Genomic DNA, 13,168 nt, shown 5'->3' on the forward strand with positions numbered 1-13,168 from the left:
CTGGCTGCAATGGAAACTCTTCTGGCTATGTGCTTTACAGGGATCGTATTTTCTTTTAATTTGATCACATGCTGATAATTTCTGAACTTTCTTAGTCTTTTTCTTTTTTTTAAAAAACCTTTATTTTCGATATGCACAGTACACAGCGTCTGCCTACAACCTGTTCGGGCCGGCCTCTATGACAATGAGTATCTAGACAACAGGTATAAAGGCAGTACAGTTAGTACAGAGAATAGCAACTAATAAGTGTACAGGCACATGTAGCAGATAAAGCCAAAGGAGAAAATAGGTTTCATTTTATGATTTTGGTGAAAAACATGGAACAAAACAAACCACACAAGCACATGGCAAGAACGATTCCAGGGGCTCAGGGGGAAAGGGCAAGGGACCAGTCTCTAAAGAATATTGTGTCATATGTCTAGGGACGGGGGAATGGTAAACAGAACGATGCAGAATATCACTATAGACCATGGGTACTCACAAACTTTCTCTCGGGGGCCAAATTTACAGTATGGTTTGTGTCCGAGGGCCGCACTGGTGGGGGCGGGGTCAGTGGGGGAGGGGGCGGGGCTAGAGGGGAAAAAAACTGACCATGAGGTTGATCACAGGTCCCTGCAGCGGACGCCTTCGTCCACTGAGCCACCAGACCCGGCATACACACATTTCTCTCTCTCTCTCTCATTCTTTCTCTGTCACTCTCTCTCTCTCCATCCCTCTCTCTCTCTACCTCTCTCTCCCTCTGTCTCTCTGTGCCCCTCTGTCTCACTCACTCTGACTGTCTCACTCTCTCTCTGTCTCCCTCGCTCTCTCTGTTTCCCTCTCCCTCTCTCTGTTTCCCTCTACCTTCCTCTATTTCTCTCTCCCTCTCTATCCTTCCCTCTTCATCCTTCCCTCTCTTTCCCTCACCCTCCTTCCCTCTCCCTCCCTCCCTCTCCTTCCCTCTGTCTCCCTCTCTCTCCTTCCCTCTCCCTCACTACGAGGTCTCCCTCACTCTGATGTCTCCCTCACTCTGAGGTCTCCCTCACTCTGAGGTCTCCCTCACTCTGAGGTCTCCCTCACTCTGAGGTCCCCCTCACTCTGAGGTCCCCCTCACTCTGAGGTCTCCCTCATTCTGAGGTCTCCCTCACTCACTCTGAGGTCTCCCTCACTCACTCTGAGGTCTCCCTCACTCGCTCCGTCTCCCTCCCTCGCTCTTTCTTTCCCTCGCTCTCCCTCTGTCTGCCTGTCTCCCTCCCTCGCTCTCCCTCTGTCTGCCTCTGTCTCCCTCGCTCTCCCTGTCTGCCTGACTCCCTCCCTCGCTCTCCCTATGTCTCCCTCGCTCTCATTCGCTATGCCTCCCTCGCTCTCCCTCTGTCTCCCTCACTCTGCCACCCTCGCTCTCCCTCTGTCTCCCTCGCTCTCCCCCTGTCTCCCGCGCTCTCTCTCACTCTGCCTCCCTCTGTCTCCCTCGCTCTCCCTCACTCTGCCTCCCTCGCTCTCACTCTGCCTCCCTCGCTCTCACTCTGCCTCCCTCGCTCTCACTCTGCCTCCCTCGCTCTCCCTCTGCCTCCCTCGCTCTCCCTCTGTCTCCCTCGCTCTCCCTCTGTCTCCCTCGCTCTCCCTCTGTCTGCCTGTCTCCCTCCCTCGCTCTCCCTCTGTCTGCCTGTCTCCCTCTCTCGCTCTCCCTCTGTCTGCATGTCTCCCTCCCTCACTATCCCTCGCTCTCCCTGTCTGCCTCAGTCTCCCTCGCTCTCCCTCGCGCTACCTCCCTTGCTCTCCCTCTGTCAGCCTCTGTCTCACTCCCTCACTCCCCCTCTGTCTACCTGTCTCCCTCCCTTGCTCTCCCTCTGTCTGTCTGTCTCTGTCTCCTTCCTCCCTCCCTCTCCCTCTTCATCTCACCATGCCTGTGTGTGCCCGGGCTGACACAGCTTCTGGGCACACACACACTCAGCCAGCCGAGCACTTCACACCTCTTTAAGAGACCATTCCCATGCTAATGAGGCTTTGTTCATCTCATAGGCCCCTGCAGCCCCACTCTGACGGAAATCACCCGGCCCTCACAGAGAGTCTGTGCATCGCGCTGCCGCAGGGGTGTTTGCTGAGATTCTTTAAAAAAAAAAAAAAACAATATCTGCACGGTCCGTGGGCCGCCAGGGGAGGCTTGCCGGGCCGCACCTGGCCCGCGGGCCGTACTATGAGTACTCGTGCTATAGCCAAACATCTGGAACGTCAACTACGGGGACAATGGGACATCAGTAGTATGCTCAAATGGAGGAGTGCAGATATCTCCACGGTATGTGTTCCACTGGGACCAAATCCTGCCCCATTTCTTAGGACGGCCCGAGCCACATAGACCGTCTTCTCCCGGAACACGCACCAGTCCATGTTCTCCTTCCAAGCTGTTATCGCAGGCGGCCTTTGGGAACCCCAGAGTTGAGCAATATCCCTCTTGGCAACCATTTTACCAAGAGTGACCCAAAAAGTCTGAGCAGCCGTACAGTCCGTAGGCTCCCAAACGTTGAGCAAGCACCGTCGGGCCTCAGGCAAGAGAGAGACCCCGGTGACCCGTTCCATGATGGCATGCACTCTGGACCAGAAGGCGGACACCACAGGACATTCCCAGATGATATGTAGAAAGGTACCACTCATGCCACAACCACGCTTACACAGCCCATCAATCGAGTAACCCATTCGCACCAGTCGCGTACCGGTCATGTATACTCGGTGGAGGATCTTCAGTTGTACAAAACGAAGGCGGGCTGGAATGGCCACCTCCTTAGGGGAGGCGACAGCCGTCTGCCAGTCCTCATCGTCTAATTCCAGGCCGTCTGCGGTCCACGAAGTTCTGAGCCGCACGAGGAGATCAGCCCTGGTATTAATAAGCTTTTTGTAGATCAAAGAGATCGTGCTGTCAGGCAAATGGCCATCCAGAATCCGGTCCTTGAGCGGCGACGACTGGGGAATCTCTGTCCACGGAGGGAAGACCGAGGTCAAAGCGTGGCGTACCTGAAGGTACCAAAAGTACTCATTGTCGCCGAGATCATACTCCACCTTAAGGGCGTCAAAGGACTTGACAGCGCCCTTGGACCAAAGATCCTCCACCTTGCTGATACCAATCGTATCCCACTTATCAAACCCTTTCGTTCTCCACAGGCTACCCAACCTATCAGAGTCATACAATGGCGTCATTTGTGTCATCCTATCGCCCCCGCCCGTAGCAACATTTGCGTCCTTCCACGCGCACACAGCACATTTCGTGGGTCCAGTCAGAGAGCGGAATGGCTCCTTTGAATACAATGCCCTGTTGAAGTTCCCGCCCGGCAAGAGGAGCTTATCCATCGCAAAAGCAGGAGCAGGACCTGGGGGAGTACCTTACATGATTAACCGCACTCAACTGAGAGGCCCAGTAGTAGCGCTTGATTTTTGGTAGGGCTATGCCGCCATTGTACCATGGCAAAGTAAGTTTGGGTAAGGAGATACGCGCCCGCCCGTCCCAGATCAGTTGTCTCTGGAGGCTCTCGACCTCACGGAAATATCCAGAGGGTACCGGATCAAAAAAGTTTTGCAGAGCGTACAAAAATCTAGGGAGGGACATCATCTTAAATAGAGCTGCACGCCCCAATGGAGATAGGGGCAAGCGGCGCCACCGCTGGACATCTAATTTAAGTCGCCGGAGAGGAGCACACAAGTTACGGTCATAGCGGACAGAGGGGTCCAAGGAGACATGAATTCCCAGGTACTTAAAACCAGTCTCAACCACCTGGATTGGGAATCTACGAGGCAGTGGAGGGAGCTCCCCCGCTATGACATAAATACATGATTTAGTCCAGTTGATGACAAGACCCGAATTCTTCCCGAAGGAGGTGAGGACATCGAAGAGCACATTGAGTGACTTCTGGGGTGAAGTTAAGTAAAGGAGAATGTCATCGGCGTATAGCGAGACACAATCTTCAAGATCGGGGGCCCACCGGATGCCCCTGATCGAGGGCTCCCACCGGAGCCACTCCGCCAACGGCTCCAATGCTAAGGCAAAAAGGAGGGGGGAGAGCGGACATCCCTGTCGGGTGCCACGCCCAAGCGGGAACGAACCAGACACTCTGCCATTGACCACCACGTGGGCCAGTGGTTGTTCATAAAGGAGTTTAACCCAGGCAATAAAATTAGGGCCGAAGCCGAACTTTGAAAGAGCCGCCCAAAGGTAAGACCACTCGATGGTGTCAAAAGCCATAGTAGTATCGAGAGAAGCTAAGATGGCGGGTTCAGTCAGCGTCACAGCTCTCGCGAGAACTCCATGAAGCCTCCGAAGATTGAGTGCAGTATTCCGATGGGGAATAAAACCGGACTGATCCGGATGGATCAGGTCGCATATTACCGTTAGCAAACGATTCGCAAGTAGTTTGGCCAGGATCTTGGGCTCAGCATTAAGCAAAGAAATGGGGCGATAGGAGGTGCACTGGTCACGAGGTTTACCGTCCTTGTAAATGACAACAATAGTGGCCAAACGCTGATCGAGGGGGAGGAGGCCGGTTTCAAAGGACTCCATGAACATGTTGCGCAGATACACCGCCATCTTGTCAGGGCGCAACTTGTAAAGCTCGATGGGCAGACCATTTGGCCCCATAGCCTTACCCGAACGAAGGGATCGTATAGCAATAGCGACCTCATCCACCGTTATAGGGGCATCCAAAATGGATCTATCCTCATCCGAAATACAGGGTAGCGCGATATCACGCAAGAGTAAACGGGAATCAGACTCATCCCTATTACTCACCGATCGGTAAACCGTCCGAAAATGGTCTACAAAGCAATCCACAATCTCACCTGGGTCAGACACACACTCACCAGTCAACCGTTTAATCACTGGCACCACACGATTCATTTTCTCAGATTTATCCAACCACGCCAGAAGCTTACTCGCCTTATCACCCACATCATAGAGTCTCCCAGCTGGTTCCTGTTCATAAGTTTAGCAGCGTCGGTCACCAGGGCTCTATAATCAGCCTTCTTTAGTGCCAAGGAGTGCAGGACTGCAGGAGTATCATTACCACCCAATTCGCTCTCAAGCGAAGTGATTTCTTCCTCGAGGCGCACTAAGTTCTCCTGTTTGGCCTTCTTATTGGCAGCGATCAATGACAATTCGGAACCCCGTATCACAGTTTTAAAGGCCTCCCACAAGGAAACAGAAGAAGAGACAGACCCCACATTTTCATTGAAATAACAATCAATAGCCTTGAGAAGCTCGGAGCGCAGCTTGGGATTCCTTAGGTGCCAAGGATGGATGGGGGCAACCCTGCTCTCACTACAAAAACCCACCGAGACCTCAAGCAACAAGGGTGAATGATCAGAAATGCCCCTGGGAAGATGGCGGACCTCACGTACGAAGGGAGTGTGAGCAGACAACATCAGAAAATAGTTGATCCTAGAAAGACTACTGTGTGCTCCAGAGTGGAACGAATATTGCATGTGCGTAGGGTGTAACATCCGCCAGACATCCACCAATCCAAAAGTCTCAAGTAACTCAGAAAGCCACAACTGGGACGCCGACAGGACTCTGGGGGGTAATCGGTCACACTCACCCGAGACCACAGAGTTAAAATCCCCACCCAGTACAAGGATACCATCTGGAAGCCCTAGGAGAGTCCGACCTAATTCGGCGTAGGTGGTAACCTGAAGACCCGGGGGAATATATACACTAACAACTGTGAGCACCTTCCCCTCCCACCACCCAGAGACAGCGGCATACTGACCCCTATCATCAAGCACAACTTCGTCTATTTCAAGGGGCAGGAAGGATTTGACCATTATGCCGACCCATCTGGAGCCAGATGTGAATCCAGCATGGGCTACCAACCTATAGCCACGTCTATCCAGGGCCCTCCTGTTTGGCCTTCTTATTGGCAGTGATCAATGACAATGCGGAACCCCGTATCACAGTTTTAAAGGCCTCCCACAAGGAAACAGAAGAAGAGACAGACCCCACATTTTCATTGAAATAACAATCAATAGCCTTGAGAAGCTCGGAGCGCAGCTTGGGATTCCTTAGGTGCCAAGGATGGATGGGGGCAACCCTGCTCTCACTACAAAAACCCACCGAGACCTCAAGCAACAAGGGTGAATGATCAGAAATGCCCCTGGGAAGATGGCGGACCTCACGTACGAAGGGAGTGTGAGCAGACAACATCAGAAAATAGTTGATCCTAGAAAGACTACTGTGTGCTCCAGAGTGGAACGAATATTGCATGTGCGTAGGGTGTAACATCCGCCAGACATCCACCAATCCAAAAGTCTCAAGTAACTCAGAAAGCCACAACTGGGACGCCGACAGGACTCTGGGGGGTAATCGGTCACACTCACCCGAGACCACAGAGTTAAAATCCCCACCCAGTACAAGGATACCATCTGGAAGCCCTAGGAGAGTCCAACCTAAATCGGCGTAGGTGGAAACCTGAAGACCCGGGGGAATATATACACTAACAACTGTGAGCACCTTCCCCTCCCACCACCCAGAGACAGCGGCATACTGACCCCTATCATCAAGCACAACTTTGTCTATTTCAAGGGGCAGGGAGGATTTGACCATTATGCCGACCCATCTGGAGCCAGATGTGAATCCAGCATGGGCTACCAACCTATAGCCACGTCTATCCAGGGCCCACCTGTTTGGCCTTCTTATTGGCAGCGATCAAGGACAATGCGGAACCCCGTATCACAGTTTTAAAGGCCTCCCACAAGGAAACAGAAGAAGAGACAGACCCCACATTTTCATTGAAATAACAATCAATAGCCTTGAGAAGCTCGGAGCGCAGCTTGGGATTCCTTAGGTGCCAAGGATGGATGGGGGCAACCCTGCTCTCACTACGAAAACCCACCGAGACCTCAAGCAACAAGGGTGAATGATCAGAAATGCCCCTGGGAAGATGGCGGACCTCACGTACGAAGGGAGTGTGAGCAGACAACATCAGAAAATAGTCGATCCTAGAAAGACTACCGTGTGCTCCAGAGTGGAACGAATATTGCATGTGCGTAGAGTGTAACATCCGCCAGACATCCACCAATCCAAAAGTCTCAAGTAACTCAGAAAGCCACAACTGGGACGCCGACAGGACTCTGGGGGGTAATCGGTCACACTCACCCGAGACCACAGAGTTAAAATCCCCACCCAGTACAAGGATACCATCTGGAAGCCCTAGGAGAGTCCGCCCTAAATCGGCGTAGGTGGTAACCTGAAGACCCGGGGGGATATATACACTAACAACTGTGAGCACCTTCCCCTCCCACCGCCCAGAGACAGCGGCATACCGACCCCTATCATCAAGCACAACTTTGTCTATTTCAAGGGGCAGGGAGGATTTGACCATTATGCCGACCCCTCTGGAGCCAGATGTGAATCCAGCATGGGCTACCAACCTATAGCCACGTCTATCCAGGGCCCTACATGCATTTCCTATCAGATGGGTCTCCTGTAACAGGACTATGTCGGGGGAGTGACGTCTGAGAAACTGGAGTACAACACCACGTTTTATCTTGTCACCCAGACCATTGACGTTCCAAGACAACAATTTCAAATCACCACCCCCATCCCCGCAAAACACCACAACCCCCCCCTCCGAACCCTAGAGCAACAGGATAACAGCAATACTCATTGTGCCATGTGAAAAGAACAAATACAAACAACAACAAACCCCCCCTCCACCCCCAAACAACTGCCTGTTACAACACCCCCCCACCACTGCACCCCTGCGTACGACTAAAAAGCCACCCACAATCTGCAGTGTGCTGTCGCCCTTCATAATACACTACACAAAGAACCCCAGAGGAGAAAAGAGAGAGACTGCCCCACCCTCACCACCCTTGGGCCTATAGCAACAATGAGCAAATAATAGCAAAACTCAGCCGGTGAATGCGAACCACAACCAGACACCATGAACCAAAATGTCACTCCTGTGCCGATGCACCTCCGTCCGCGCCACCAGGGCCTCCGCTCCCATCGTCCATCTTCGGCAGCGAGTCTAGCCAGTCGCCAGCACTGTCCGGTCGGTCAAAAAAGAAAGTAGCTCCTGATACTCGATGCGAAGGCGAGCCGGAATAGCATAGCACTACTTGAGTCCCAAGTCCCGCAAGCGCCGTTTCACTCCCTGGAATCCCATTCGCTGTCGCTGGACTTGAGGAGTGAAATCAGGATATATAGAAACTGAACTGTTCTCATACTTCAATGGGCCATGCCTACGTGAAGCCTGGAGGATAGCGGGTCCCGATCCCGAAGTAGAAGAGCCTAGCGATAATAGGCCTCGGGAGCCCCCGGTTTAGTTTGTCTAACCCGGGAAACGGTACGCACGCTCACCGCGAAGAACTTACTAAGTACGGCGGAGCGAGATGAGTGACGATTAGATCTCCACTAGTAGGTCAACAGTAGTGGCACCGTGGCTCTCAGGCACCCCGACTAAGCGAATTTGTTACGCCGGGCCCTGTTTTCATACCTCGTCCAGACGTCTGGCATCATATCATGCGACTACCGACAGGTTGCCGATCTCCGACTGCGCATCCGCCATGTTAAGTGACAAGACTAGAGGCCTTAAGGCCAAGGCTTTGGACCCTCTCGTTGGGATTAGCCAAGTCCGCTCTAATAAGGGTAACATCAACGGCCACCGTGTCGATCTTGGAGACAATGGCCTCGTATTATAGCCCCATATCAGTCTTCATCCCAGTGATGGCACGCATTAGATCCTGGAGTGAGACCTCCGATGACGCCACATGGTCCGTCCTTGGGTCTTCAAGACTACGGCCAGTACCACCGGGGGAATCCTTTGGTTGTGTATATCGGTCCATTATGTTAGTTTGGATGGATCCTCCACGGGTCGGCACCTTCGTCTTGCGCTTCTCGGCCTCAGGTTGGTTGCCATATTGGAAGCCGCGCCCCGAAGGGCCCCTCTGGACCTGGTGTAAATGGCAGATATCGTTAGGTCACCAAAGCAAAGTTTCCATCCAAAATCGTAGCTGGTGAGACCAGGGATATGGCTGGAAAGCACAGAGGGTCAGGCCACTGCAGTTCGAAATCAGGAGCACTTCAAGAACAGTCAATTAGGAGGTTGAGGCGAAACCGAAACTGAAAGTGACAATGGCACCGGTGGAAAGGATGTCCCTTGACCGCTGTTGTTGACTTGCGTCTCGGCCAGTCCGAGCAATAGAGACCCCGGTCCGGTCCGGGGGCAGGCCAGAAAATTGAAGACGATGTAAAAATGGTTCCCGAAGTCCGATTTCAGTTCTTGGAAGTATATTAGGATCAGCGAGAGTAGAACTTCAGAAGCCCATATAGGAATTCAGGATATTACAAGGATATTTGCAAGAGGGCGGCGCGGGTCTCGGGAGCCCTCTGCTCACGGGACCATCTTGGATGCCCGCGTAGCTCCTCCAACTTTCTTAGTCTTGGTTCAAATGCACCACTAAACCTATCCAACACATCATCCAGATTGTCAGCATAACTTGCATTCGCACTCATGACTGGACATTCCGCTGTGGGGTCTACTTTAATTCCCAAGTCAAATTGGTGCGGCCACCCTAAAATTGGTGGTCCTTCTTGTGCCCCATAAACTTTCCCATGAGTTTCTCTTCCTTCAAACCTTATCTTTGCTTCCATGCACCCTACCACGTTAATATCATTCCCATGATATGATTTAAGTTTCGCATCAGACCTAGATAATGTCCCACTCCCCCATGTCCTATCATAGATTTCTTGTGGTATGATGGTGTATAGTGAACCTGTATCCACCATCGCCTCAGGTCGTATTCTTCTTCTCTCTACACCGCGACCTCCCTCACATCCACATCACCATCAACAACGACAACTCCATAAGTGGATGTTGAATCATCCACACATGCCACTTTCTCATACTGTTGTTTGCACATGCGTGCCAAGTGTCCCTTTTTACCACACTTAAGACAATCTTTCCCAACTGCATAACATTGTTTTGAATCCGCCAAGTGGTATGTGCTCCAACATCTTAGACAATGTTTCTCGACATTTTTTCCTATTGTTCTGTTGAAATTCTTTTGAAACTTGTTTCCATTACTATAGTTGCTCTGAGTCTTGTTCTTTACTGCACATACACTTTCCCCATTTTCTTCCACAATTGAGACTTCTTTATTGCTGCTTGAACTTATTTTCATTTCCTTCATGCATTTTTCTAATTCCTCAACCACTTTTGCAATGGCAATAGCATCTTTTAATGTTGGATCACTCGAGGCCCACAGTCTTTCTTGCGTTTTTTTGCAATGACATTGAACTAATAATTGGTCACAAATCATTTCCTCCTGCATTGCGCCAAATTGACACTTAGCTGATAGTTCTCTCAGTCTTGCAACAAACTCGTCAATGCTTTCATTTTCTCTTTGGGGCTGAGTATAAAACTTATGCCGTCGCATAACCACATTTACATGCTTTGCAAACCTCTTTTCTAGCTTCATGACAGCTTCTTTATATACATCATCCAAATCCTCTCCATCAGGCAGGTATTTGAAAATACGCTGTCCATCTTTTCCTAAATTACCTAACAGCAGTGCTTTCTTTCTTGCAGCAGAGAATTCAGTACCATCTAGGGCTACCAAATAGTTCTCGAAGCAGTCTATCCAATTCTCCCATTCGATATTAGGCTCACCTTGAGACATCAAGAAAGCTGGTGGAATTACTATTGCAGTACTTACATCCATTATAATACTTGCAGTACCACTTCTAAGCAGAAGATGGCAGCACAATCCTAGAATGCTTGTTTGGAATGTTCACTACTGGCCAATGAGAACACAGGTAACAAAATCCTGTTTTCAGAACTGAAATTTACTTCCTTGAAAGAAGATTGAGTATTCCCCAGCCCGCACCCTTCAAAAATGTTCTTGCTTTTCCTCCTCAAGAGTGAGTATTCCTCCAGCTATTTACTCGTTTTTCCTTTTGTTATGTTTATTTTTAATGTGTTTTGTTGCTTCACCAAACCACAGTCTTAAGAAGTGTGATCAGTTTAAAACACGTGCAGGCTTCATACTTTCTTCTTTTTTAGGTCTCGCCTTTTCCATTCCGCAGGAATGGAAAATGGAGAGAATTCTAGTGCTCAAAATACTCGTCAAACTAAGCCTTTTTTCTGTGCGGTTTTCTTCGAGTTCACATGAATCACGTGACCAAACAAGCACGTGCATCAGCCTCCCTCCCTCCCTCCTAATTGCATTTTTTCACGGCCGCCACCACATCAAAGGGCTTCTCCCAGCGTGTGCTCTGCGGCTTCTCCTCCCCTAATTATTCATGGCTGGCCGGCCGTACTTTCAGTTTCCCGGCCGCTCTTGTTTCCCTAATTCTCTCTCACGCTATCACGTGCCCTCTCTTGTACTGTTTTCTCTCTCAGCTCCCTCTTTCTCTATATCTTTATGTGTCAACTGTGTCTCTCTCCAGATTATTTGCCTACCCGTTTGTTTCATTTCAGTTTGTCTGTCTTATTCGTCCCTTTGTTTTCTTTCATCATATGTGCCAGGCTGTCACCCCTCATCGCTCTTTTTTCTGTTTTCTGCATTTGCTTGTTATTCATGGCTGGCCGGCCGTACTTTGAGTTTCCCGGCCGCTCTTGTTTCCCTAATTCTCTCTCACACTATCACGTGCCCTCTCTTGTACTGTTTTCTCTCTCAGCTCCCTCTTTCTCTATATCTTTGTGTCAACTGTGTCTCTCTCCAGATTATTTGCCTACCCGTTTGTTTCATTTCAGTTTGTCTGTCTTATTCGTCCCTTTGTTTCCTTTCATCATATGTGCCAGGCTGTCACCCCTCATCGCTCTTTTTTCTGTTTTCTGCATTTGCTTGTTATTCATGGCTGGCCGGCCGTACTTTCAGTTTCCCGGCCGTTCTTGTTTCCCTAATTCTCTCTCACGCTATCACGTGCCCTCTCTTGTACTGTTTTCTCTCTCAGCTCCCTCTTTCTCTAAATCTTTATGTGTCAACTGTGTCTCTCTCCAGATTATTTGCCTACCCGTTTGTTTCATTTCAGTTTGTCTGTCTTATTCGTCCCTTTGTTTCCTTTCATCATATGTGCCAGGCTGTCACCCCTCATCGCTCTTTTTTCTGTTTTCTGCATTTGCTTGTTATTCATGGCTGGCCGGCCGTACTTTCAGTTTCCCGGCCGTTCTTGTTTCCCTAATTCTCTCTCACGCTATCACGTGCCCTCTCTTGTACTGTTTTCTCTCTCAGCTCCCTCTTTCTCTAAATCTTTATGTGTCAACTGTGTCTCTCTCCAGATTATTTGCCTACCCGTTTGTTTCATTTCAGTTTGTCTGTCTTATTCGTCCCTTTGTTTCCTTTCATCATATGTGCCAGGCTGTCACCCCTCATCGCTCTTTTTCCTGTTTTCTGCATTTGCTTGTTATTCATGGCTGGCCGGCCGTACTTTCAGTTTCCCGGCCGCTCTTGTTTCCCTAATTCTCTCTCACGCTATCACGTGCCCTCTCTTGTACTGTTTTCTCTCTCAGCTCCCTCTTTCTCCATATCTTTATGTGTCAACTGTGTCTCTCTCCAGATTATTTGCCTACCCGTTTGTTTCATTTCAGTTTGTCGGTCTTATTCGTCCCTTTGTTTTCTTTCATCATATGTGCCAGGCTGTCACCCCTCATCGCTCTCTTTTCTGTTTTCTGCATTTGCTTGACTCTTTCACTTCCGAGCTTATTAAAGCATAACCCAAGACAGAATACAAACCACTTTATCCATTAGCATTATCCTTTTTATGAAATGTATTAATCTACTTGAAGTTGTACAGGGCTTCTCCGAAAGGTAATGAGGTGTCAGCATCTGCTGGGGACCGAAGAGGCTTCCTCCTCTCAAGACACAGACGATCCTCAATTAACTGAGCGCCAGCAAAAGTGGGCTGGGACCGACTCCATTAAACCCTTCAGATGCTTGAGAAGAATCGATGTAATCATTTCATACAGCTAATACCCAGTGAGGGATGCGTGCGCATGCGGCTATGCAGACGACGTGCAAGAGAGGCGTGGAAACAGGAACGTGTGAAGATCCTTACAATGAGACACAGCGTTAATAGGTGCGTGTGATGTGCAAGGATATTATGATATGCAGTGAACCTTCCATAGTTACTATTAAACACGCATCTTTCCCTATGCAGACATGCACAAACAGTGGAAACAAGTACGGTGTTGTTGCCCAATACACT

Source organism: Lissotriton vulgaris, chromosome 8, assembly GCF_964263255.1.
Source record: "Lissotriton vulgaris chromosome 8, aLisVul1.2, whole genome shotgun sequence".
In the NCBI taxonomy this organism is placed as follows: Eukaryota; Metazoa; Chordata; class Amphibia; order Caudata; family Salamandridae; genus Lissotriton; species Lissotriton vulgaris.